The following is a 27,664-nucleotide window of genomic DNA, read 5'->3' as shown; positions in this document are numbered from 1 at the left end:
CCCTGATCCTTATTCTAGTGTATATTACTTAATACAATCTATCCAACCCTGGTCCTTCTTCCAGTATATGTAACCTGATGCAGTCTCTGCAGTGTATTAAGTGCCCAGTGATCTTTCAACCAGTGTATGTTACCTGATACATTCTCTGCATTGTACTCAGTGCCTGTCCTGATCTTTCTTTCAGAATATGTTATCTAATACCTTCTCTGCACTGTACTCAGTGCCCACCATGATACTTCCATTCTATGTTACCTGATACAGTCTCTACATCGGATTCAGTGTCCACCCTGATCCTTCTTCTAGTGCATGTTACCTGATTCAGTGTCTACAGTGTATTTGGTGGCTATCATGATTTGCTTCCAGTGCATGTTACCTGATTTAGTATTTCCATTGCATTCAGTGCTTTCACTGGTCCTTGTTCCAGTGTATTTTACCTGATACTGTCTCTGCAGTATATTCATTGCCTTCCCTGATCTCTTTTCCAGTGCATGTTACCTGATACAGCCTCTGCAGTGTTTCCAATGCCTGCGCTGATAGTTCTGCCAGTGTACATTACCTCATACAGTCACTGTAATGTATTCAGTGCCTTCCCTGGTCCTTTTTCCACTGCACTTTACCTGATACAGTCTCTGCAGTATATCCAGTGCCTGCCCTTGCTCTTTCTCCAGTGTATGTTACCTGATATATTCTCTGCAGAGTATTCATTTCTCCCATCATCCTTCTTCCAGTGTATGTTACCTGATACAGTCTCTGCAGTGTATTCAGTGCCTGCACTGGTCCTTCTTCCAGTGTATGTTAAATTATACAGCATCTTCAGTGTACTCAGAGCCACAACTCATCTTTCTTACAGCTTATGTTATTTGATGAAGTCTCTGTAATGTATTCAGTGCTCACACTGGTCCAATGCGTATTAGCAGATACCATCTCAGCAGTGTATTCAGCACCAGAACAGATCCTTCTTCCAGTTTATATTACCTGATACATTCTCTGAAGTGTACTCAGTGCCTGCCCAGATCCGTCCTAAAGTGTATTTTACTTGAGATCATCTCTACAGTGTATTCAATGCCCACCCTTGTCTTTCTTCCAGTGTACTTTAACTGATAGAGGCTCTTCAGTTTATTCAGTGCCTGTCCTGATCCTACTTCCAGTGTATGCTATCTGATACAGTCACTGCAGTGTACTCGGTACCTGCCCTGGTCCTACTTCCAGTGTATGTTACTGATACAGTCTTTGCAGTGTCTTCAGTGCAACTGTCATGCTTCTTCCAGTGTATGTTAAATGATAATGTATCTGCAGTGTACTTAGTGCCTGCACTGTTTTTTCTTCCAGGGTGTGTCATCTGATACAGTCTCTGCAGTGTATTCAATGCCTGCCCTGATCCTACTTCCAGGGTACTTTACCTGATGCAGACTCTGCAGGATACCCAGTGCCTGACCTGGTCCTTCTTCCAGTGTGTGCTAAATTATACAGTCACTGCAGTGTACACAGTGCCTGTCCTCGTCCTTTTTCCAGTGTATGTTAAATGATACAGAGCCTGCAGTATACGCAGTGCCCTGATACTTCTTGTGGTGTATGTTACCTAATGAAGTCTCTGCAGTGTATTCAGTGCTCACCCTGATAATTCTTCCAGTGTATGTTAGCAGATACATTCTCTGCAGTGTATTCAGTTCCCATCCAGATCCTTTTTCCAGTGTATGATACCTGATACAGTCTCTGCAGTGTACTCAGAGCCTGCCTTATTTTTCGTCCAGTGTATGCTACCTGATACAGTATCTGCAGTGCATTTAGTGCCTGCTTTGGTCTTTCTTCTAGTGTGCATTACCTGATACATTCTCTGCAGTGTATTGAGTCCCTCGCCTGATTCTTCTTCCAATATATGTTACCTGTTACAGTCGCTGCAGTTTATTCAGTGCCCACCAGATTCTGCTGCCAGTGTATGTTACCTGACACAGTCTCTGCAGTGTATTCAGTGCCTGCTCTATGCCTTCTTTCAGTGTATGTTGCCTGATATATTCTCGGCAGTCTATTAATTTCTCCCGTCATTCTTCTTCCAGTGTATGTTACCTGATACAGTCTCTGCAGTGTATTCAGTACCTGCACTGGTCCTTCTTCCAGTGTACGTTAAATTATACAGCATCTGCAGTGTACTCAGAGCCACACCTCATCTTTCTTGCAGTGTATGTTATCTGATGAAGTCTCTGCAATGTATTCAGTGCTCGCCCTGGTCCAATGCGTATTAGCTGATACCATCTCTGCAGTGTATTCAGTGCCTGAACAGATCCTTCTTCCAGTGTATGTTTCCTGATACATTTTCTGCAGTGTACTCAGTGCCTGCCCTGATCCTTCCTACAGTGTATTTTACTTGAGACCATCTATACAGTGTATTCAGTGCCCACCCTGGTCCTTCTTCCAGTGTACTTTAACTGATAGAGTTTCTTCGGGTTATTCAGTGCCTGTCCTGATCCAACTTCCAGTGTATGCTGCCTGATACAGTTTCTGCAGTGCACTCAGTGCCTACTCTGATCCTTTTTCTAGTTTATGTTACTTGACAAAGTCTCTCCAGTGTATTTAGTACCTGCCCTGGTCCTTTTTCCAGTGTATGTTACCTGGTACAGTCTCTGCAGTGTATTTAGTGCCCCCATGATCCTTTAACTAGTGTATGTTACCTGATACAGTCTCTGAATTGTACTCATTGCCTGTCATTATCTTTCTTCCAGAATACGTTACCTAATACCATCTCTGTACTGTATTCAGTACCCGCCATGATACTTCTTCCATTTTATGTTACCTGATACAGTCCCTGCATCGGATTCAGTGTCAACTCTGATCCTTCTAGTGCATGCTATCTGATTCAGGCTCTACAGTGTATTTAGTGGCTATCCTGATCCTTCTTCCAGTGTATGTTACCTGATTCAGTATTTCCATTGCATTCAGTGCTTTCCACTGGTCCTTCTTCCAATGTATTTTACCTGATACTGTCTCTGCAATGAATTAATTGCCTGCCCTGATCCTTCTTCCAGTGTATGTTACCTGATACAGTCTCTGCAGTGTATTCACTTTCCACCCTAGTCATTCTGCCACTGAACTTTACTTGATACAGTCTATAGAATGTGTTCAGTCCCTGCCATGGTCTTTCTTCCAGTGTATGCTACCTGATACAGTTTCTGCAATGTATTCAGTGCCTGTCCTAATCTGTATTCCAGCGTATGTTACCTGATACAGTTGCTTCAGTGTATTCAGTGCCCTTGACCCTTCTGCCAGTGTATGTTACCTGATACAGTCTCTGCAGTGTATTTAGTGCCTGCCCTTATCTTTCTGCCAGTGTATGTTACCTGATACAGTCTCTGAAGAATATGCAGTGCCTGACTTGAACCTTCTTCCAGAGTTCTTTGCCTGATATAGACTCTCTAATATATTTAATGCCTCCCCTGGTCCTTCTTCCATTATATGATACCTGATACAGTCTCTGCAGTGTATTCAGTACCTTCCCTGATTCTTTTTCCAGGTTATGCTACCTGGAACAGTGTCTCCAGCGTATTCAGTGCCTTCCCTCATCCTTCTTCCCAGTGTTTGATATGTGGTATTGTCTCTGCAGTTTCTTCAGTATCCCTACAATCCTTCTTCCAGTGTATGTTAACTGATACAATCTCTGCAGTGTACTCATTGCCTGCCATGATCTTTATCCCAGTGTATGCTATATAATAACCTCTCTGCAGTGTATTTAGTGCCTGCCTTGTCTTTCTTCCAGTGCCCGTTACTTGATACAGTATCTGCAGTGTATTCAATCCTTGCACTAAACCTTCTTCCAATATATGTTACCTGATAAAGTTGCTACACGGTATTCAGTGCCCCTCTGATCCTTCTGCCAGTGTATGTTACCTGATACAGTCTCTGCAAGATATGTAGTGCCTGCCCCGAACCTTCTTCCAGTGTACATTACCTGATACAGTCTCTGCAGTGTGCTCAGTGCCTGCCCTGGTCCTACTTTCATTTTATGTTACTGATACAATCTTTGCAGTGTATTCAGTGTCCCTGTCATCCTTCTTCCCATGTATGTTCCATGATAATGTATCTGGAGTGCATTCAGTGCCTGTACTGGTTCTTCTTCCAGGGTTTGTCATCTGACAAAGTCTCTGCAGTATACTCAATTCCTGCCCTGATCCTACTTCCAGGGTACTTTATCTTATACAGACTATGCAGTACACTCAGTGCCTGACCTGGTCCTTCTTCCAGTGTATGTTAAATGATACAGTGTCTGCAGTATACTCAATGCCTCAATCCTTCTGGTGGTGTATGTTACCTGATGAAGTCTCTGCAGTGTATTCAGTGCTCATCCTGATAATTCTTCCAGTGCATGTTAGCAGATGCAGTCTCTGCAGTGTATTCAGTTCACATTCAGATCCTTTTTCTAGTGTATGATACCTGACACAGTCTCTGCAGTGTACTCAGAGCCTGTCCTGATCTTTCAACCAGTGTATGCTACCTGATACAGTCTCTGCAGTGCATTTAGTGCCTGCTTTGATCTATCTTCTAGTGTGCATTACTTGATACAGTCTCTGCAGTGTATTGAGTCCCTCGCCTGATCATTCTTCCAATATATGTTACCTGATAAAATCTCTGCAGTATATTCAGGGCCCCAAAAATCCTTCTGCCAGTGTATGTTACCTGACACAGTCTCTGCAGTTTATTCAGTGCCTTCCCTGATTCTTGTGACAGTGCATGCTACCTGATACAGTCTATGCACTGTATTCAGTGCCTGCTCTAGGCCTTCTTTCAGTGTATATCACCTGATATATTCTCTGCAGTCAGTTCATTTCTCCCATCATCCTTCTTCCTGTGTATGTTACCTGATACAGTCTTTGCAGTGTATTCAGCACCTGCACTGGTCCATTTTCCAGTGTATGTTAAATTATACAGCATCTGCAGTGTACTCAGAGCCACACTTCATCTTTCATGCAGTGTATGTTACCTGGTGAAGTCTCTGCAATATATTCAGTGCTTGCCCTGGTCCAATGCGTATAATCAGATACCATCTCTGCAGTGTATTCAGCACCTGAAAATATCCTTCTTCCAGTGTATATTAGATGAAACATTCTCTGCAGTGTACTCAGTGCCTGCCCTGATCCTTCCTACAGTGTATTTTACTTGAGACCATCTCTACAGTGTATTCAGTGCCCACCCTGGTCCTTCTTCCAGTGTACTTTAACTGATAGAGTCTCTTCAGTTTATTCAGTAACTGCCTTGGTCCTACTTCCAGTGTATGCTATCTGATAAGTTTCTGCAGTGAATTCAATGTCTATCCTGATCCTTTTTCTAGTGTATGTTACTTGATACGGTCTCTCCAGTGTATTCAGTACCTGACCTGGTCCTTCTTCCAGTTTATGTTACCTGGTGCAGTCTCTGCAATGTATTAAGTGCCCCCATAATCCTTCATCCAGTGTATCTTACCTGATACTGTCTCTGCACTGTACTAAGTGCCTGTCCTGATATTTCTTCCAGAGTACAATACCTAATACGTCTTTGCACTTTACTCAGTGCCCACCATGATACTTCTTCCATTCTATGTTACCTGATACAATCTCTGCATCAGATTCAATGCCAACCCTGATCCTTTTTCTAGTGCATGTTACCTGATTCAGTCTCTACAGTGTATTTAGTGGCTATCCAGATCCTTCTTCCAGTGCGTGTTACCTGATTTAGTATTTCCAGTGCATTCAGTGCCTTCACTGGTCTTTGTTCCAATGTATTTTACCTGATATTGTATCAGCAGTGAATTCAATGCCTGCCCTGATGCTTCTTCCAGTGTATGTTACCTGATACAGTCTCTGCAGTGTACTCAGTGCCTGCCCTGATCCTTCTTCCAGTGTATGTTACCTGTCTCTGCAGTGTATTCACTGCCCACCCTAGTCATTCTTCCACTGAACTTTACCTGATACAGTCTACAGAATGTGTTCAGTCCCTGTCCTGATCTTTCTTTCAGTGTATGCTTCCTGATACAGTCTCTGCAATGTATTCAGTTCCTGCCCTAATACATATTCCAGTGTATGTTACTCGATGCAGTCACTTCAGTGTATTCAGTGCCCCCTGATCCTTCTGCCAGTGTATGTTACCTGATAATATCTCTGTAGTGTATTCAGTGCCTGCCCTGATCATTCTGCCAGTGTATGTTACCTGATACAGTCTCTGCAGAATATGCAGTGCCTGCCCTGAACCTTCTTTCTGTGTACATTACCTGATATAGAATCTCCAGTGTATTTAGTGCCTCCCCTGGTCCTTCTTCCATTGTATGTTTCCTGATGCAGTCTCTGCAGTGTATTCAGTGCCCACCCTGATCCTTCTTTCAGTTTATGTACCTGAAATAGTCTCTGCAGTGTATTCAGTGCCTTCTCTTTTCCTTTTTCCAGTGTATATTACCTAATAGAGTCTCTCCAGTGTCCCTCATCCTTCTTCCAGTGTGTGATATGTGGTATTGTTTATGTAGTGTCTTCAGTACCCCCAAAATCCTTCTTCCAGTGTATGTTAACTGATACAGTCTCTGCAGTGTACTCATTGCCTGCCCTGATCCTTTTCCCAGTGTATGCTACCTGATAACCTCTCTGCAGTGTATTTAGTGCCTGCTTCTTCTTTCTTCCAGTGTCTGTTACCTGATACAGTCTCTGCAGTGTATTCAATTCCCTGCACTAATCCTTCTTCCAATATATGTTACCTGATACAGTTGTTTCAGTGTATTCAGTGCCTTTCTGATCCTTCTGCCAGTGTATGTTACCTGATGCAATCTCTGCAGTGTATTTCATGCCTGCCCTGATCCTTCTGCCAGTGTATGTTACCTGATGCAGTCTCTGTGGAATATGCAGTGCCTGCCCTGAACCTTCTTCCATTGTATTTTATATGATACAGTATCTGCAGTGTACTCAGTGCCTGCCCTGGTCCTTCTTCTAGTTTATGGTTCTGATACAGTCTTTGCAGTGTATTCAGTGCACCTGTCATCCTTCTTCCAGTGTATGTTACATGATAATTTATCTGCAGTGCATTCAGTGCCTGCACTGGTTCTTCATCCAGGTTGTGTCATCTGATGCAGTCTCTGCAGTGTACTCAATGCCTGCCCTTTTCCTACATCCAGGGTACTTTACCTGATACAGTCTCTGCAGTGTACTTAGAGCCTGCCCAAATCTTTCGTCCAGTGTATGCTACCTGATACAGTCTCTGCAGTGCATTTGTTGCCTGCTTTGGTCTTTCTTCTAGTGTGTGTTACCTGATACATTCTCTGAAGTGTATTGAGTCCCTCGCCGGATCCTTCTTCCAATATATGTTACCTGATATAGTCTCTGCAGTGTATTCAGTGCCCCCAGATCCTTCTGTCAGTGTATGTTACCTGACAAAGTCTCTGCAGTGTATTTGGTGCCTGCCGTGATCCTTCTGCCAGTGCACGCTACCAGATACAGTCTTTGCTGTGTATTCTGTGCCTGCTCTAGGCTTGCTTCCAGTGTATGTTGACTGATATATTCTCTGCAGTGTATTCATTTTTTCCCATCATCCTTCTTCCAGTGTATGTTACCTGATACAGTCTCTGCACAGTATTCAGTGCCTGCACTGGTCCTTCTTACAGTGTATGTTGAATTATACAGCATTGCAGTGTACTCAGAGCCACACCTCATATTTCTTGCAGTGTATGTTACCTGATGAAGTATCTGAAATGTATTCAGTGCTAGCCCTGGTCCAATGCATATCAGCAGATACCATCAATGCAGTGTATTCAGCACCTGAACAGATCCTACCTACAGTTTATTTTCCTTGAGACCATGTCTACAGTGTATTCAGTGCCCACCCCGGTCCTTCTTCCAGTGTACTTCAACTGATAGAGTCTATTCAGTTTATTCAGTGCCTACCCTGATCCTACTTCCAGTATATGCTACCTGATCCAGTTTCTTCAGTGTATGCAGTGCCTACCCTGATCCTTTTTCTAGTGTATGTTTCTTGATATAGTCTCTCCATTGTATTCAGTACCTGCACTAGTCCTTCTTCCAGTGTATGTTACCTGGTACAGTCTCTGCATTGTACTCAGTGCCTGTCCTGATCTTTCTTCCAGAGTACATTACCTAATACCATCTCTGCACTGTACTCAGTGCCCGCTATGATACTTTTTCCATTCTATGTTACCTGATATAGTCTCTGCATCAGATTTAATGCCCACCCTGATCCTTCTTTTAGTGCATGTTACCTGATTCAGTCTCTACAGTGTATTTAGTGGCTATCCTGATCCTTCTACCAGTGTATGTTACCTGATTCAGTATTTCCTTTGCATTCATTGCCTTCACTGGTCCTTGTTCCAATGTATTTTACCTGATACTGTCTCTGCAGTGTATTCAATGCCTGCCCTGATCCTTCTTCCAGTGTATGTTACTTTTCCCTGTAGTGTATTCACTGCCCACCATAGTCATTCTTCCACTGAACTTTACCTGATACAGTCTACAGAATGTGTTCAGTCTCTGTCCTGATCTTTCTTCCAGTGTATGCTACCTGATACAGTTTCTGCAATGTATTCAGTGCCTGTCCTAATCCATATACAGTGTATGTTTCCTGATACAGTCACTCCAGTGTATTCACAGACCCTAATCCTTCTGCCAGTGTATGTTACCTTATACAGTCTCTGCAGAATATGCAGTGCCTGCCCTGAACCTTCTTCCACTATAGATTACCAGGTATAGACTCTCCAGTGTGTTCACTGCCTTCACTGGTCCTTGTTCTAATGCATTTTACCTGATAGTGTCTCTGCAGTGTATTTAATGCCTGCCCTGATCCTTCTTCCAGTGTATGTTACCTGATACCAGATATAGACTCTCCAGTGTATTGTGTGCCTCCCCTGGTCCTTCTTCCAGTGTATGTTACCTGTTACAGTCTCTGCAGTGTATTCAGTGCCTGCTCTGATCCTTCTTCCAGTTTATGCTACCTAAACAGTCTCTGCAGAGTATTCAGTGCCTTCCCTTTTCCTTCTTTCAGTGTATATTACCTAATAGTGTCTCTCCAGTGTGTTCAGTGCCTTCCCTCATCCTTCTTCCAGTGTGTGATATGTAATATTGTCTCTGTAGTGTCTTCAGTTCCCCCACCAATCTTCTTCCAGTGTATGTTAACTGATATAGTCTCTGCAGTGTACTTATTGCCTGCCCTGATCCTTTTCACAGTGTATGCAACATGATAACCTCTCTACAGTGTATTTAGTGCCTGCCTGGTCTTTCTTCCAGTGTCCATTTCCTGATACAGTCTCTGCAGTGTATTCAATCCCTGCCCTAATCCTTCTTCCAATATATGGTACCTGATACAGTTGTTTCAGTGTATTCAGTGCCTCCCTGATCTTTCTGTCAGTCTATGTTACCTGATGCAATCTCTGCAGTGTATTACATGTCTGCCCTGATCCTTCTGCCAGTGTATTTTACTTGAGACCATCTTTGCAGTGTATTCAGTGCCCACCCTGGTCCTTCTTCCAGGGTACTTTAACTGATAGAGTCTCTTCAGTTTATTCAGTGCCTGCCCTGATCCTACATCCAGTGTATGCTATCTGATAAATTTTCTGCAGTGTATTCAGTGACTACTCTGATCCTTTTTCTAGTTTATGTTACTTGACACAGTCTATCCAGTGTATTCAGTACCTGCCCTGGTCCTTCTTCCAGTATATGTAACCTGATGCAGTCTCTGCAGTGTATTTAGTGCTCCCATGGTCCTTCAACCAGTGTATGTTACCTGATACAGTCTCTGCATTGTACTCAGTGCCTGTCCTTATCTTTCTTCCAGAATACGTTACCTAATACAGTCTCTGCACTGTACTCAGTGCCCACCATGATACTTCTTCCATTCTATGTTACCTGATACAGTCTCTGCATCGGATTCAGTGTTCACCCTGATCCTTCTTCTAGTGAATGCTACCTGATTCAGTCTCTACAGTGTATTTGGTGGATATCCCGATCCTTCTTCCAGTGTATGTTACCTGATTGATTATTTCCATTGCATTCAGTGCTTTCACTGTTCCTTGTTCCAATGTATTTTACCTGATACTGTCTCTGCAATGTATTCATTGCCTGCCCTGATCCTTCTTCCAGTGTATGTTACCTGATACAGTCTCTGCAGTGTATTCACTGCCCACCCTAGTCATTTTTCCACTGAACTTTACCTAATACAGTCTATAGAATGTGTTCAGTCCCTGCCATGGTCTTTCTTCCAGTGTATGCTACCTGATACAGTTTCTGCAATGTATTCAGTGCTTGTCCTAATCCGAATTCCAGCGTTTGTTACCTGATACAGTCTCTTCAGTGTATTCAGTGCCCCTGATACTTCTGCCAGTGTATGTTACCTGATACAATATCTGCAGTGTATTCAGTGCCTGCCCTTATCTTTCTGCCAGTATATGTTATCTGATACAGTCTCTACAGAATATGCAGTGCCTGCCCTGAACCTTCTTCCAGAGTTCATTGCTGATATAGACTCTCCAGTGTATTTAATGCCTCCCCTGGTCCATCATCCATTGTATGATACCTGATAGAGTCTCTGCAGTGTATTCAGTACCTGCCCTGATCCTTTTTCCAGTTTATGCTACCTGAAACCGTGGCTCCAGTGTATTCACTGCCTTTCCACATCCTTCTTCCAGTGTTTGATATGTGGTATTGTCTCTGCAGTTTCTTCAGTATCCCTACAATCCTTCTTCCAGTGTACGTTAACTGATACAGTCTCTGCAGTGTACTCATTGCCTGCCCTGATCTTTATCCCAGTGTATACTACATAACTTCTCTGCAGTGTATTTAGTGCCTGCCTGGTCTTTCTTCCAGTGTCTGTTACTTGATACAGTATCTGCAGTGTATTAAATTTTTGCACTAATCCTTCTTCCAATATATGTTACCTGATACAGTTGCTTCAGTGTATTCAGTGCCTCTCTGATCCTTCTTCCAGTGTATGTTTCCTGATGCAATCTCTGCAGTGTATTCCATGCCTGCCCTGATCCTTCTGCCAGTGTATGTTACCTGATACAGTCTCTGCAAGATATGCAGTGCCTGCCGCGAACCTTCTTCCAGTGTACATTACCTGATACAGTCCCTGCAGTGTGCTCAGTGCCTGCCCTGGTCCTACTTTCATTTTATGTTACTGATACAATCTTTGCAGTGTATTCAGTGTCCCTGTCATCCTTCTTCCCGTGCATGTTACATGATAATGTATCTGCAATGCATTCAGTGCCTGTACTGGTTCTTCTTCCAGGGTGTGTCATCTGACACAGTCTCTGCAGTATATTCAATTCCTGCCCTGATTCTACTTCCAGGGTACTTTACCTTATACAGACTCAACAGTATACTCAGTGCCTGACCTGGTCCTTCTTCCAGTGTATCTTAAATGATACAGTGTCTGCAGTATACTCAGTGCCCCAATCCTTCTTGTGGAGTATGTTTCCTGATGAAGTCTATGCAGTGTATTCAATGCTCAACCTGATAATTCTTCCAGTGTATGTTAGCAGATACAGTCTCTGCAGTGTATTCGGTTCCTGTCCAGGTCCTTTTTCCAGTTTATTATACCTGATACAGTCTCTGTAGTGTTCTCAGAGCCTGCCTTATCTTTCATCCAGTGTATGCTACCTGATACAGTCTCTGCAGTGCATTTAGTGCCTGTGTTGATCTTTCTTCTAGTGTGCATTACCTGATAAATTCTCTGCAGTGTATTGAGTCCCTCGACTGATTCGTCTTCCAATATATGTTACCTGTTACAGTCTCTGCAGTTTATTCAGTGCCCACCAGATTCTTCTGCCAGTGTATGTTACCACACACAGTCTCTGCAGTGTATTTGGTGCCTGCCCTGATCCTTCTGACAGTGCACGCTACCTGATACAGTCTCTGCAGTGTGTTCACTGCCTACTCTATGCCTTCTTCCAGTGTATGTTACCTGATATATTCTCGGCAGTCTATTCATTTCTCCCGTCATACTTCTTCCAGTGTATGTTACCTGATACAGTCTCTGCAGTGTATTCAGTGCCTGCACTGGTCCTTATTCTAGTGTATGTTAAATTATACAGAATCTGCAGTGTACTCAGAGTCAGACCTCATCTTTCTTGCAGTGTATGTTATCTGATGAAGTCTCTGCAATGTATTCAGTACTCACCCTGGTCCAATGCGTGTTACCTGATACATTCTCTGCAGTGTACTCAGTGCCTGCCCTGATCCTTCCTACAGTGTATTTTACTTGAGACCATCTATACTGTGTATTCAGTGCCCACCCTGGTCCTTCTTCCAGTGTATTTTAACTGATAGAGTCTCTTCAGTTTATTTAGTGCCTGCCCTGACCCTACTTCCAGTGTATGCTACCTGATACAGTTTCTGCAATGTATTCAGTGCCTATTCTGATCCTTTTTCGAGTTTATGTTACTTGACACAGTCTCTCCAATGTATTCAGTACCTGCCCTGTCCCTTTTCCAGTGTATGCTACATAGTACAGTCTCTGCAGTGTATTTAGTGACCCCATGATCCTGCAACCAGTGTATGTTACCTGATACAGTCTCTGCATTGTACTCAGTGCCTGTCCTTATCTTTCTTCCAGAATACGTTACCTAATACTGTCTCTGCACTGGACTCAGTGCCCGCCATGATACTTCTTCCATTCTATGTTACCTGATACAGTCTCTGCATCAGATTCAGTGTCTACACTGATCCTTCTTCTAGTGCATGTTACCTGATTCAGTCTCTACAGTGTATTTGGTGGCTATCCTGATCCTTCTTCCAGTGTATGTTACCTGATTCATTATTTCCATTGCATTCAGTGCTTTCACTGGTCCTTGTTCCATTGTATTTTACCTGATACTGTCTCTGCAATGTATTCATTGCCTGCCCTGATCCTTCTTCCAGTGTATGTTACCTGATACAGTCTCTGCAGTGTATTTACTTCCCACTCTAGTCATTTTTCCACTGAACTTTGTCTGATACAGTCTATAGAATGTGTTCAGTCCCTGCCATGGTCTTTTTTCCAGTGTATGCTACCTGATCCAGTTTCTGCAATGTATTCAGTGCCTGTCCTAATCCGTATTCCAGTGTATGTTACCTGATACAGTTGCTTCAGTGTATTCAGTGCCCCTGATCCTTCTGCCAGTGTATGTTGCCTGATACAGTCTCTGCAGTATATGCAGTGCCTGCCCTGAACCTTCTACCAGAGTTCATTGCCTGATATAGACTCTCCAGTGTATTTAATGACTACCCTGGTCCTTCTTCCATTGTATGATACCTGCTACAGTCTCTGCAGTGTATTCAGTACCTGCCCTGATCCTTTTTCCAGTGTATGCTACCTGAAACAGTGTCTGCAGTGTATTTAGTGCCTTCCCTCATCCTTCTTCCAGTGTTTGATATGTGGTATTGTCTCTGCTGTTTCTTCAGTATCCCTACAATCCTTCTTCCAGTGTATGTTAACTGATACAGTCTCTGCAGTGTACTCATTGCCTGCGCTGATCTTTATCCCAGTGTATACTACAGGATAACCTCTCTGCAGTGTACTCAGTGCCTGCCTGGTCTTTCTTCCAGTGTCTGTTACTTGATACAGTATCTGTAGTGTATTCAATCCTTGCACTAATCCTTCTTCCAATATATGTTACCTGATACAGTTGCTTCAGGGTATTCAGTGCCCCTCTGATCCTTCTGCCAGTGTATGTTTCCTGATGCAATCTCTGCAGTGTATTCCATGCCTGCCCTGATCCTTCTGCCAGTGTATGTTACCTGATACAGTCCCTGCAAAATATGCAGTGCCTGCCCTGAACCTTCTTCCAGTGTACATTACCTGATACAGTCTCTGCAGTGTACTCAGTGCCTGCTCTGGTCCTACTTTCAGTTTATGTTACTGATACAATCTTTGCAGTGTATTCAGTGCCCCTGTCATCCTTCTTCCCATGTATGTTACATGATAATGTATCTGTAGTCTCTTCAGTGCCTGCACTGGTTCTTCTTCCAGGGTGTGTCCTCTGATAAAGTCTCTGCAGTATACTCAATTCCTGCCCTGATCCTACTTCCAGGGTACTTTACCTTATACAGACTCAGCAGTATACTCAGTGCCTGACCTGGTCCTTCTTCCAGTGTATGCAAAGTTATACAGTCTCTGCAGTGAACACTGTGCCTGCCCTGGTCCTTTTTACTGTGTATGTTAAATGATACAGTGTCTGCAGTATACTCAGTGCCTCAATCCTTCTTGTGGTGTATGTTACCTGATGAAGTCTCTGCAGTGTATACAGAGCTCACCCTGATAATTCTTCCATTGTATGTTAGCAGATAAAGTCTATTCAGTTCACATCCAGATCCTTCATATAGTTTATGATAACTGATAGAGTCTCTGCAGTGTACTCAGAGCCTGTCCTCATCTTTCGTCCAGTGTATGATACCTGATGCAGTTGCTGCAGTGCATTTAGTGCCCACTTTGATCTATCTTCTAGTGTGCATTACCTGATACATTCTCTGCAGTGCATTGAGTCCCTCGCCTGATCATTCTTCCAATATATGTTACCTGATAAAGGCTCTGCAGTATATTCAGTGCCCCACAGATCCTTCTGCCAGTGTATGTTACCTAACACAGTCTCTGTAGTTTATTCAGTGCCTTCCCTGATCCTTCTGATAGTGTACACTACCTGATACAGTCTATGAGGTGTATTTATTGCCTGATCTAGGCCTTCTTTCAGTGTATGTTAACTGATATATTCTCTGCAGTCTATTCATTTCTCCCATCATCCGTCTTCCTGTGTATGTTACCTGATACAGTCTCTGCAGTGTATTCAGTGCCTGCACTGGTCCTTCTTCTAGTGTATGTTAAATTATACAGCATCTGCAGTGTCCTCAGAGCCACACTCAGGGTGGGCACTGAATGCACTGTAGAGAATGTATCAGATAACATACACTGGAAGAAGGATCTTTTCAGGTGCTGAATACACTGCAGAGATGGTATCTGATTATACACATTGGACGAGAGCAAGCACTGAATATATTGCAGAGACTTCATCAGGTAACATACACTGCAAGAAATTCAGTGCTTGCTCTGGTCCAATGTGTATAATCAGATACCATCTCTGCAGTGTATTCAGCACCTGAAAAGATCCTTCTTCCAGTGTATGTTATCTGATACATTCTCTACAGTGCATTCAGTGCCCACCCTGGTCCTTCTTCCAGTGTACTTTAAATGATAGAGTCTCTTCAGTTTATTCAGTGCCTGCCCTGATCCTACTTCCAATGTATGCTGCCTGATAGTTTCTCCAGTTTATTCAGTGCCTACCCTGATCCTTTTTCTAGTCTATGTTACTTGATACAGTCTCTCCAGTATATTCAGTACCTGTCCTTGTCCTTCTTCCAGTGTATGTTACCTGGTAAAGTCTCTGCAGTGTATTAAGTGCCCCCATGATCCTTCATCCAATGTATGTTACCTGATACAGTCTCTGCATTGTACTCAGTGCCTGTCCTGATCTTTCTTCCAGAGTATGTTTCCTAATACTGTCTCTGCACTGTACTTAGTGCCTGCCATGATACGTCTTCCATTCTATGTTACCTGATACAATCTCTGCATCGGATTCAGTGCCAACCCTGATAATTTTTCTAGTGCATGTTACCTGATTCAGTCTCTACAGTGTATTTAGTGGCTATCCAGATCCTTCTTCGAGTGCATGTTACCAAATTTAGTATTTCCAGTGCATTCAGTGCCTTCTCTGGTCTTTGTTCCAATGTATTTTACCTGATACTGTATCTGCAGTATATTCAATGTCTGCCCTGATCCCTTTTCCAGTGTATGTTACCTGATACTGCCTCTGCAGTGTTTCAAATGTCTGCGCTGATAGTTCTGCCAGTGTACATTACCTCATACAGTCTCTGTAGTGTATTCAGTGCCTGCCCTGGTCCTTCTTCCACTGCACTTTACCTGATACAGTCTCTGCTGTGTATTCAGTGCCTTCCCTGGTCCTCATTCCAATGTATTTTACCTGATACAATCTTGCAGTGTATTCATTTCTCCCATTATCCTTCTCCCAGTGTATGCTACCTGATACAGTCTCTGCAGTGTATTCAGTGCCTGCATTGGTCCTTTTACCAGTGTATGTTAAATTATACAGCATCTGCAGTGTACTCAGAGCCACAACTCATCTTTCTTGCAGTGTATGTTACCTGATGAAGTCTCTGCAATGTATTCAGTGCTCACCCTGGTCCAATGCGTATTAGCATATACCATCTCTGCAGTGTATTCAGTGCCTGAACCGATCCTTTTTCCAGTTTATGTTACCTGATTCATTCTCTGCAGTGTACTCAGTGCCTGCCCAGATCCGTCCTAAAGTGTATTTTACTTGAGATCATCTCTACAGTGTATTCAATGCCCACCCGTGTCTTTCTTCCAGTGTACTTTAACTGATAGAGTCTCTTCAGTTTATTCAGTGCCTACCCTGATCCTACTTCCAGTGTATGCTATCTGATACAGTCTCTGCAGTGTACTCAGTGCCTTTCCTGGTCCAAATTCCAGTTTATGTTACTGATACAGTCTTTGCAGTGTCTTCAGTGTTCCTGTCATGCCTCCTCTAGTGTATGTTACTTGTTAATGTATCTGCAGTGTGTTTATTGCCTGCATTGCTTTTTCTTCCAGGGTGTGTCATCTGATACAGTCTCTGCAGTGTACTCAATGCCTGCCCTGATCCTACATCCCGGGTACTTTACCTGATACAGACTCTGTAGAATGCTCAGTGCCTGACTTGGTCCTTCTACCAGTGTGTGCTAAATTATACAGTCTCTGCAGTGTACACAGTGCCTGTCCTGGTCCTTTTTCCAGTGCATGTTAAATGATACAGTGTCTGCAGTATACTCAGTGCCCCGATCCTTCTTGTGGTGTATGTTACCTGATGAAGTCTCTGCAGTGTATTCAATGCTCACCCTGATAATTCTTCCAGTGTATGTTAGCAGATACAGTCTCTGCAGAGTATTCATTTTCCATCCAGATCCTTTTCCCAGTGTATGATACCTGATACAGTCTCTGCAGTCTACTCAGAGCCTGCCTTATCTTCCGTCCAGTGTATGCTACCTGATACAGTCTCTGCAGTGCATTTAGTGCCTGCTTTGGTCTTTCTTCTAGTGTGCATTACCTGATACTTTCTCTGCAGTGTATTGAGTCCCTCGCCTGAATCTTCTTCCAATATATGTTACCTGTTACAGTCTCTGCAGTTTATTCAGTGCCCACCAGATTCTTCTGCCACTGTATGTTACCTGATACAGTTGCTTCAGTGTATTCAGTGGCTCCCTGATCCTTCTGCCAGTCTATGTTACCTGATGCAATCTCTGCAGTGTATTCCATGCCTGCCCTGATCCTTCTGTCAGTGTATATTACCTGATATAGTCTCTGCAGTGTATTCAGTGCCTGCACTGGTCCTTCTTCCAGTGTATGTTAAATTATACAGCATCTGCAGTGTACTCAGAGCCATACCTCATATTTTTTGCAGTGTATGTTACCTGATGAAGTCTCTGCAATGTATTCTGTGCTCGCCCTGGTCCAATGCATATTAGCAGATACCATCTCTGCAGTGTATTCAGTGCCTGAACAGATCCTTCTTCCAGTGTATGTTACCTGATACAGTCTCTGCAGTGTATTCAGTGCCAGCACTGGTCCTTCTTCCAGTGTATGTTAAACTATACAGCATCTGCAGTGTACTCAGAGCCATGCCTCATCTTTTTTGCAGTGTATGTTACCTGATGAAGTCTCTGCAATGTATTCAGTGCTCACCCTGGTCCAACATATATTAGCAGATACCATCTCTGCAGTGTATTCAGTGCCTGCCTTGAACCTACTTCCAGTGTATGCTACCTGATACAGTTTCTGCAGTGTATTCAGTGCCTACCCTGATCGTTTTTCTAGCGTATGTTGCCTAATACCATCTTTGCACTGTACTCAGTGCCCGCCATGATATTTCTTCCATTCTGTGTTACTTGATACAGTCTCTGCATCAGATTCAGTGCCCACCCTGATCATTCTTATAGATTAGATTATAGATTATAGATTAGTACTAAGCTAACTGCCCTTGCGAGCCATTTTAAGCTTAGCCAACTATCCTTTGTGAGACTCAAACCCTGCACCTTGTGTTTGTAAGGCAAACACCTTAACCATTAGGCCACCCTCTCTCTTCTAGTGCATGTTACCTGATTCAATCTCTACAGTGTATTTAGTGGCTATCCTGATCCTTCTTATAGTGTATGTTACCTGATTCAGTATTTCCAGTGCATTCAGTGCCTTGACTGGTCCTTGTTCCAATATATTTTACCTGATACTGTCTCTGTAATGTATTCAATGCCTGCCCTGATACTTCTTCCAGTGTATGTTACTTTTCCCTGCAGTGTATGGACTGCCCACCCTAGTCATTCTTCCACTGAACTTTACCTGATACAGTCTATAGAATGTGTTCAGTTCCTGCCCTGATCTTCTTTCAGTGTATGTTACCTGATACAGTTTCTGCAATGTATTCAGTGCCGGTCCTAATCCATATTCCAATGTATGTTACCTGATTCAGTCACTTCAGTGTATTCACTGTCCCTGATCCTTCTGCCAGTGTATGTTACCTGATACAATCTCTACAGTGTATTCAGTGCCTGCCCTGATCCTTCTTTCAGTTTGTATTACCTGATGCAGTCTCTGCAGAATATGCAGTGCTGGCCCTGAACTTTCTCCCACAGTATATTACCAGATATTGACTATCCAGTGTATCCAGTGCCTCCCCTGCTCCTTCTTTCAGTGTATGATACCTGTTACAGTCTCTGCAGTATATTCAGTGCCTGCTCTGATCTTTCTTCCAGTTTATGCTACCTGAAACAGTCTCTACAGTGTATTCATTGCCTTCCCTTTTCCTTCTTCCAGTGTATATTACCTAATAGAGTCTCTCCAGTGTATTCAGTGCCTACCCTCATTCTTCTTCCAGTGTGTGATATGTGATATTGCCTTTGTAGTGTCTTCAATTCCCCCACAAACCTTCTTCCAGTGTATTTTAACTGATACAGTCTCTGCAGTGTACTCATTCCCTGCCCTGATCCTTTTCTCAGTGTATGCTACCTGATAACCTTTCTACAGTGTATTTAGTTCCTGCCTGGTCTTTCTTCCAGTGTCCATTACCTTATACAGTCTCTGCAGAGTATACAATCCTTGCCCTAATCCTTCTTCCAATATATGTTACCTGATACAGTTGCTTCAGTGTAATCAGTGCCCCTCTGATCCTTCTGCCAGTGTATGTTACCTGATACAGTCTCTGCAGAAAATGCAGTGCCTGTCCTGAACCTTCTTCCAGTGTCCATTACCTGATACTTTCTTTGCAGTGTACTCAGTGCCTGCCATGGTCCTACTTCCAGTTTATGTTACTGATACAGTCTTTGCAGTGTATTCAGTGCCCCTGTCATCCTTCTTCCAGTGTATTTTGCATGATAATCTATCTGCAGTGTATTCAGTGCCTGCACTTTTTCTTGTTCCAGGGTGTGTCATCTGATACAGTCTCTGCAGTGTATTCAATTCCTACCCTGATCCTACTTCCAGGGTACTTTGTCTGATACAGTCTCTGCAGAATACTCAGTGCCTGACCTGGTCCTTCTTCCAGTGTATGTTAAATAATACAGTCTCTGCAGTGCACACAGTGCTTGCCCTGGTCCTTTTTCCAGTGTATGTTAAATGATACAGTGTCTGCAGTAAAAACAGTGCCCCAATCCTTCTTGTGGTGTATGTTACCTGATGAAGTCTCTGCAGTGTATTCAATGCTCACCCTGATAATTCTTCCAGGGATTGTTAGCAGATACAGTATCTGCAGTGTATTCAGTTCCCATCCAGAGCTTTGTTCCAGTTTATGCTACCTGATACAGTCTCTGCAGTGCATTTAGTGCCCGCTTTGGTCTTTCTTATAGTGTGCATTACCTGATACATTCTCTGCAGTGTATTGAGTCCCTCGCCTGATTCGTCTTCCAATATATGTTACCTAATACAGTCTCTGCAGTTTATTCAGTGCCCACCAGATTTTTCTGACAGTGAACGCTACCTGATACAGTCTCTGCAGTGTACTCAGTGCCTGCTCTAGATCTTCTTATAGTGTACGTTACCTGATATATTCTCTGCAGTCTATTCATTTCTCCCACCATCCTTCTTCCAGTGTATGTTACCCGATACAGTCTCTGCAGTGTATTCATTGCCTGCACTGGTCCTTCTTCCAGTGTATGTTAAATTATATAGCATCTGCAGTGTACTCAGAGTCATGCCTCATCTTTCTTGCAGTGTATGTTACCTGATGAAGTCTCTGCAGTGTATTCAGAGCTTGCCCTGATAAGTCCTCCAGTGTATGTTAGCACTTGCAGTCTCTGCAGTGTATTCAGTTCCAATCCAGATCCTTCTTCTAGTGTATGATATCTGATACAGTCTCTGTAGTGTAGTCAGAGCCTGCCCTGATCTTTCATCCAGTGCATACTACCTGATAACATCTCTGCAGTGCATTTAGTGCCCACTTTTGTCTATCTTATAGGTTCATCGGTTCATAGGTTCACAGATAGGTACTAGGCTATCGGCCCAAGGGCCTACATAAGCCTAGCCAACAAGGTTCCCTGGCTTACGCCTCCCAAGAAAGTTATTTTCATGTAACACTGTTGAGCAGAGACACAGAAGTGATCCCCGGGGTGTATTTCCTATTTCCAATGCACTCATCAATATTTTTCTTGAAGAGTGCTAACTATCTTCTAGTGTGCATTACCCGATACATTCTCTGCAGTGTATTGAGTCCCTCGCCTGATCCTTCTTCAAATATATGTTACCTGATAAAGTGTCTGCAGTGTATTCAGTGCCCCCCAGAACCTTCTGCCAGTGTATGTTACCTGACACGGTCTCTGCAGTTTATTCGGTGCCTACCGTGACCCTTTTGCCAGTGCATGCTACCTGATACAATCTTTGCAGTGTATTCAGTGCCTGCTCTAGGCATTCTTCCAGTGTATGTTACCTGATATATTCTCTGCAGTGTATTCATTTCTCAGGTCATCCTTCTTCCAGTGTATGTTACCTGATACAGTCTCTGCAGTGTATTCAGTGTCTGCAATTATACAACATCTGCAGTGCACTCAGAGCCACACCTCATCTTTCTTGCAGTGTATGTTACCTGATGAAGTCTCTGCAATGTATTAAATGCTTGCCCAGGTCCAATGCGTATTAGCAGATACCATCTCTGCAGTGTATTCAGTGCCTGATCAGATCCTTCTTCCGGTCTATGTTACTTGATACATTCTCTGCAGTGTATTCTGAGCCTGCCCTGAGCCTTCCTACAGTGTATTTTTCTTGAAACCATCTCTACAGTGTATTCAGTGCACACCTTGGTCCTACTTCCAGTGTATGCTACCTGATACAGTTTCTGCAGTGTATTCAGTGCCTACCCTGATCCTTTTTCTAGTGTATGTTACCTGATATAGTCTCTCTGGTGTATTCAGTACCTGCCTCATCCTTTTTACAGTGTATGTTACCTACTACAGTCTCTGCAGAGTATTAAGTGCCCCCATGATTCTTCATCCAGTGTATGTTACCTAATACAGTCTCTGCACTGTACCCAATGCCTGCCATGCTACTTCTTCTATTTTATGTTACCTGATACAGTATCTGCATCGGATTCAGTGCCCACCCTGATCCTTCATACAGTGTACGTTACTTGATTCAGTATTTCCAGTGCATTCAGTGCCTCACTGGTCCTTTTTCCAATGTATTTTATCTGATACTGTCTCTGCAGTGTATTCAATGCCTGCCCCAATCCTTCATGCCATGTATGTTACCTCATACAGCCTCTGCAGCATTTCCAGTGCCGGCACTGATAGTTCTGCCAGTATACATTACCTGATACTGTCTCTGCAGTGTCTTCAGTGCCTGCCCTGGTCCTTCTTCCACTGCACTTTACCTGATACAGTCTCTGCTTTGTATACAGTGTTTTTCCTGGTCCTCATTCCAATATATGATACCTGATACAGTTGCTTCAGTGTATTCAGTGCCCCTCTGATCCTTCTGCCAGTGTATTTTACCTGACACAGTCTCTGCAGTGTATTCGGTGCCTGCCCTGATCCTTCTGCCAGTGCACACTACCTGATACAGTCTTTGCAGTGTATTCAGTGCCTGCTCTAGGCTTTCTTCCAGTGTATGTTACCTGATATATTCTCTGCAGTGTATTCATTTCTCCCATCATCCTTCTTCCAGTGAATGTTACCTGATACAATCTCTGCATTGTACTCAGTGCCTGCACTGATCCTACCTTCAGTGTATTTTACATGAGATCATCTCAACAGTGTATTCAGTGCCCACCCTCGTCCTTCTTCCAGTGTACTTTAACTGATAGAGTCTCTTCAGTTTATTCAGTGCCTACCATGATCCTACTTCCCATGTATGCTACCTGATACAGTTTTTTCAGTGCATTCAGTGCATACCTTGATCCTATTTCTGGTGTATGTTACTTGATACAGTCTCTCCAGTGTATTCAGTACCTGCCCTTGTCCTTCTTCCAGTGTATGTTACCTGGTACAGTCCCTGCAGTGGATTAAGTGCCCCCATGATCCTTCATCCAGTGTATGTTACCTGATACAGTCTCTTCTTTGTACTCAGTGCGTTTCCTGATCTTTCTTCCAGAGTACGTTACCTAATACCATCTCTGCACTGTACTCAGTGCCTGCCATGATACTTCCTCCATTCTATGTTACCTGATACAGTCTCTGCATCACATTCCGTGCCCACACTAATCCTTCTTCTAGTGCATGTTACCTCATTCAGTCTCTACAGTGTATTTAGTGGCTATCCTGATCCTTCCTCTCGTGTATGTTACCTCATTCAGTATTTCCAGTGCATGCAGTGCCCTCACTGGTCCTTGATCCAATGTATTTTACCTGATACTGTGTCTGCAGTGTACTCAGTGCCTGCCCTCATCCTTCTTCCAATGTATGTTACTTGTCCGTGCAGTGTTTTCACTGCCCACCCAAGTCATTCTTCCACTGAATTTTGCCTGATATAGTCTATAGAATTTGTTCAGTCCCTGCCCTGATCTTTCTTCCAGTGTATGCTACCTGATACAGTTTTTGCAATGTATCCAGTGCCTGTACTAATCCGTATTCCAGTGTGTGTTACCTGATACAGTCACTTCAGTTTATTCAGTGTCCCCTGATCCTTATGCCAGTGTATGTTACCTGATACAATCTCTACAGTGTATTCAATCCCTGCCCTAATACTTTTTCCAATATATGTTACCTGATAAAGTTGCTTCAGTGTATTCAGTGCCTCCCTGATCTTTCTGCCAGTGTATGTTACCTGATGCAATGCAGTGTATTCCATGCCTGCCCAGGTCCTTCTGCCAGTGTGTGTTATCTTATACAGTCTCTGCAGAATATGCAGTGCCTACCCTGAACCTTCTTCCAGTGTACATTACCTGATACAGTCTCTGCAGTGTATTCAGTGCCTGCCCTAGTCCTACTTCCAGTTTATGTTTCTGATACAGTCCTTGCAGTGTATTCAATGCCCCTGTCGTCCTTCTTCCAGTGTATGTTGCATGATACTGAATCTGCTGTGTATTTAGTGCCTGCACTGGTTCTTCTTCCAGGGTGTGTCATCTGATTCAGTCTCTGCATTGTACTCAATGCCTGCCCTGATCCTACTTCCAGGGTACTTTACGTGATTCAGACTCTGCAGTATACTCAGTGCCTGACCTGGTCCTTCTTCCAGTGTATGCTGAATTGTACAGTCTCTGCAGTGTACAAAGTGCCTGCCCTGGTCCTTTTTCCAGTGTATGTTAAATGATACAGTGTCTGCAGTATATTCAGTGCCCTGATTCTTCTTGTGGTGTATGTTACCTGATGAAGTCTCTGCAGTGTATTCAGTGTTCACCATGATAATTATTCCAGTGTATGTCAGCAGATACAGTCTCTGTAGTGTATTCAGTTCCTATTCAGATCTATCTTCCAGTGTATCACACCTGATACAGTCTCAGCAGTGCACGCAGAGCCTGCCCTGATCTTTCATCCAGTGTATGCTACCTGATAGAGCCTCTGCAATGCATTTAGTACCCACTTTGGTCTATCTTCTTGTGTGCATTACCTGATACATTCTCTGCAGTGTATTGCATCTCTCACCTGATCCTTCTTCCAATATATGTTACATGATAAAGTCTCAGCAGTGTATTCAGTGCCCCACAGATTCTTCTGCCAGTGTATGTTACCTGACACAGTCTCTGCAGTATATTCGGTGCCTGCCCTGATCCTTCTGACAGTGCATGCTACCTGATACATTCTCTGCAGTGTATTCAGTGCCTGCTCTAGGCCTTCTTCCAGTGTATGTTACCTGATATATTTTCTGCAGTCTATTCATTTCTCCCATCATCCTTCTTCCAGTGCATGTTACCTGATACAGTTTCTGCAGTGTATTCAGTGCCTGCACTGGTCCTTCTTCCAGTGTATGTTAAATTATATAGCATCTGCAGTGTACTCAGAGCCACACCTCATCCTTCTTGCAGTGTATGTTACCTGATGAAGTCTCTGCCATGTATGCAGTGCTCACCTTGTTCTAATGCATATTAGCAGATACCATCTCTGCACTGTATTCAGTTCCTGAACAGATCCTTCTTCCAGTGTATGTTACCTGATACATTCTCTGCAGTGTACTCAGTGCCTGCCCTGATCCTTCCTACAGTGTATTTCACTTGAGACCAAACCTAGAGTTTATTCAGTGCCCACCCTGTTCCTTCTTCCAGTGTGCTTTAACTGATAGAGTCTCTTCAGTTTATTCAGCGCCTGCCCTGATCCTACTTCCAGTGTATGCTACCTGATACAGTTTCTGCAGTGTATTCAGTGCCTACCCTGATCCTTTTTCTAGTATATTTTACTTGATACAGTCTCTCTGGTGTATTCAGTACTTGCCCTAGTCCTTCTTTCAGTGTATGGTACTTGGTACAGTCTCTGCAGTGTATTACATGCCCCCATGATCCTTCATCCAGTGTATGTTACCTGATACAGTCTCTGCATTGTACTCAGTGCCAGTCCTGATCTTTCTTCCAATGTATGTTACCTAATACCATCTCTGCACTGTACTCAGGGCCCACCATGATATTTCTTCCATTCTATGTTACCTGATACAGTCTCTGCATTGGATTCAATGCCCACTCTGATCCTTCTTCTAGTGCATGTTATCTGATTCAGTATTTCCAGTGCATTCAGTGCCTTCACTGGTTCTTGTTCCAATGTATTTTACCTTATACTGTCTCTGAAATGTATTCAATGCCTGCCCTGATTCTTCTTCCAGTGCATGTCACCTGTCTCTGCAGTGTATTCACTGCCCACCATAGTCATTCTTCCACTGAACTTTACCTGATACAGTCTATAGAATGTGTTCAGTCCCTGCTCTAATCTCTCCTCCAGTGTATTTTACCTTATACAGGTTCTGCAATGGTTCCATGCCTGTCCTAATTTCCTAATCCGTATTCCAGTGTATGTTACCTGATGCAGTCATTTCAGTGTATTCACTGTCCCCTGATCATTCTGCCAGTGTATGTTACCTGATACAATCTCTGCAGTGTATTCAGTGCCTGCCCTGATCCTTCTGCCAGTGTATGTTATCTGATGCAGTCTCTGCAGAATATGCAGTGCCTGCCCTGAACCTTCTTCCAGTGTACATTACCTGATATAGACTTTCCAGTGTATTTAGTGCCTCCCCTGGTCCTTCTTCCAGTGTATGTCACCTGATACAGTCCCTGCAGTGTATTCAGTGCTTGTCCTGCTCCTTCGTCCAGTTTATGGTACCTGAAACAATCTCTGCTGGTATTGTCTCTGCAGTGTCTTCAGTGCCCCCACAATCTTTCTTCCAGTGTATGTTAACTGATACAGTCTCTGCAGTGTATTTAATACCTGCCCTAATCCTTCTTCCATTATATGTTACCTGATACAGTTGTTTCAGTCTATTCAGTGCCCCTCTGATCCTTCTGCCAGTGTATGTTACCTGATGCAATCTCTGCAGTGTATTCCATGCCTGCTCTGATTCTTCTGCCAGTGTATGTTACTTGATATAGTCTCTGCAGAATATGCAGTGCCTGCCCTGAACCTTCTTCCAGTGTGCATTACCTGATACAGTCTCTGCAGTGTACTCAATGCCTGCACTAGTCCTACTTCCATTTTGTGTTACTGATACAGTCTTTGCAGTGAATTCAGTGCCCCTGTCATCCTTATTCCAGTGTATGTTACATGATAATGTATCTGCAGTGTATTCAGTGCCTGCAATGGTTCTTCTTCCTGGGTGCGTCATCTGATACAGTCTCTGCAATGTACTAAATGCCTGTCCTGATCCTACTTCCAGGGTACTTTACATGATTCAGACTCTGCAGTATACTAAGAGCCTGACCTGGTCCTTCTTCCAGTGTATTCTGCATTATACAGCCTCTGCAGTGCACACAGTGCCTGCCCTGGTCCTTTTTCCAGTGTTTGTTAAATGATACAGTGTCTGCAGTATACTCAGTGCCCCAATCCTTCTTGTGGTATATGTTACCTGATGAAGTCTCTGCAGTGTATTCAGTGCTCTCCCTGATAATTCTTCCAGTGTATGTTAGCAGATACAGTCTCTGCAGTGCATTCAGTTCCCATCCATAGGTTCATAGGTAGGTACTAGGCTATCTGCCAGAGGGCATTTATATGCCTAGCAAGGGTGTGTCATCTTTCACCGCCCCATTGATTAATTAATTGAGCCTCTGTCAAAAAGAGCCAATTAAGTGATTCCAGGGGTGTATTTTCTGTTACCCTTCCACTTGTCAAGGTTTTTCTTGAAGAGTGTTAGTGAGGGGCTCTGCCTATTATAGTTAGGAATTTTGTTCCAAAGCATGGGGAGTCTCTGTGACAGGAATCTATCTCCCCAGCATATTCTATTTATTGTTGTGGCGAGGTTTAGCTCACTAGAGCAAGTGTCTCACAGTGACTTGGATTTCTTTAGGTGGAGCATGTCCATCAATTCTGAGTTGGACATGGCTTTGTAAGTCAGGCAGAGATCACCTCTGAGTAAGCGATATGCTACTGAGTACAGCTGGAGTTTTTCTAGTCGGGCTGCATAGGACATATGTTTGAGGGCAGTAATCCTCTTGGTGAGGTACTTTTGTGGTCTTTCCAGCTGTTAGAAGTGTTTTGTGAGGTACATCCAAAATGGGGCAATTTACTCTATAATGGTTCTGATGAGTGACGAGTAGAGGGGCACTTTATCCTCTTTATTTCTAGATGCGAACCCTTTAGTAATTAGATGGGCTACATAGAATGATTTCCTAACTACTTTGGCAATATGACTGTCAAAGGAGAGATCACTATCTACTTGGGTCCCCAGATCTCTTATTACCTCTTCTGTATTAAGGGGGCTGCCACCTATGTGGTAATTCATGGGTGTTTTGTTTTTCCCAAATGGGATGACTATGCATTTTTTGGCATTTAGCTTGAGATCATGACTTTGACACCAGGTGTCTGTCTCAGTAAGGCCTTTTTGGAGAATGTCCATGTCAGCCGGAGAGTCAATTCTAGCTCCCAGTTTGCAGTCATCTTCAAAATTGGTTAGAAATAGTCCTCCTGTGTTTGCATGTACTTCAGAGAAGTATATGTCAAACAGTAGGGGATCCAGGTCCGAGCCTTATGGGTCAACACTTGTGACTGGTTTAGAG

Source organism: Protopterus annectens, chromosome 3.part0 (genome assembly GCF_019279795.1).
Source record: "Protopterus annectens isolate FY-2018-M chromosome 3.part0, PAN1.0, whole genome shotgun sequence".
Lineage (NCBI taxonomy): Eukaryota > Metazoa > Chordata > Ceratodontiformes > Protopteridae > Protopterus > Protopterus annectens.
Note: the sequence above shows the minus strand (reverse complement) of the source record.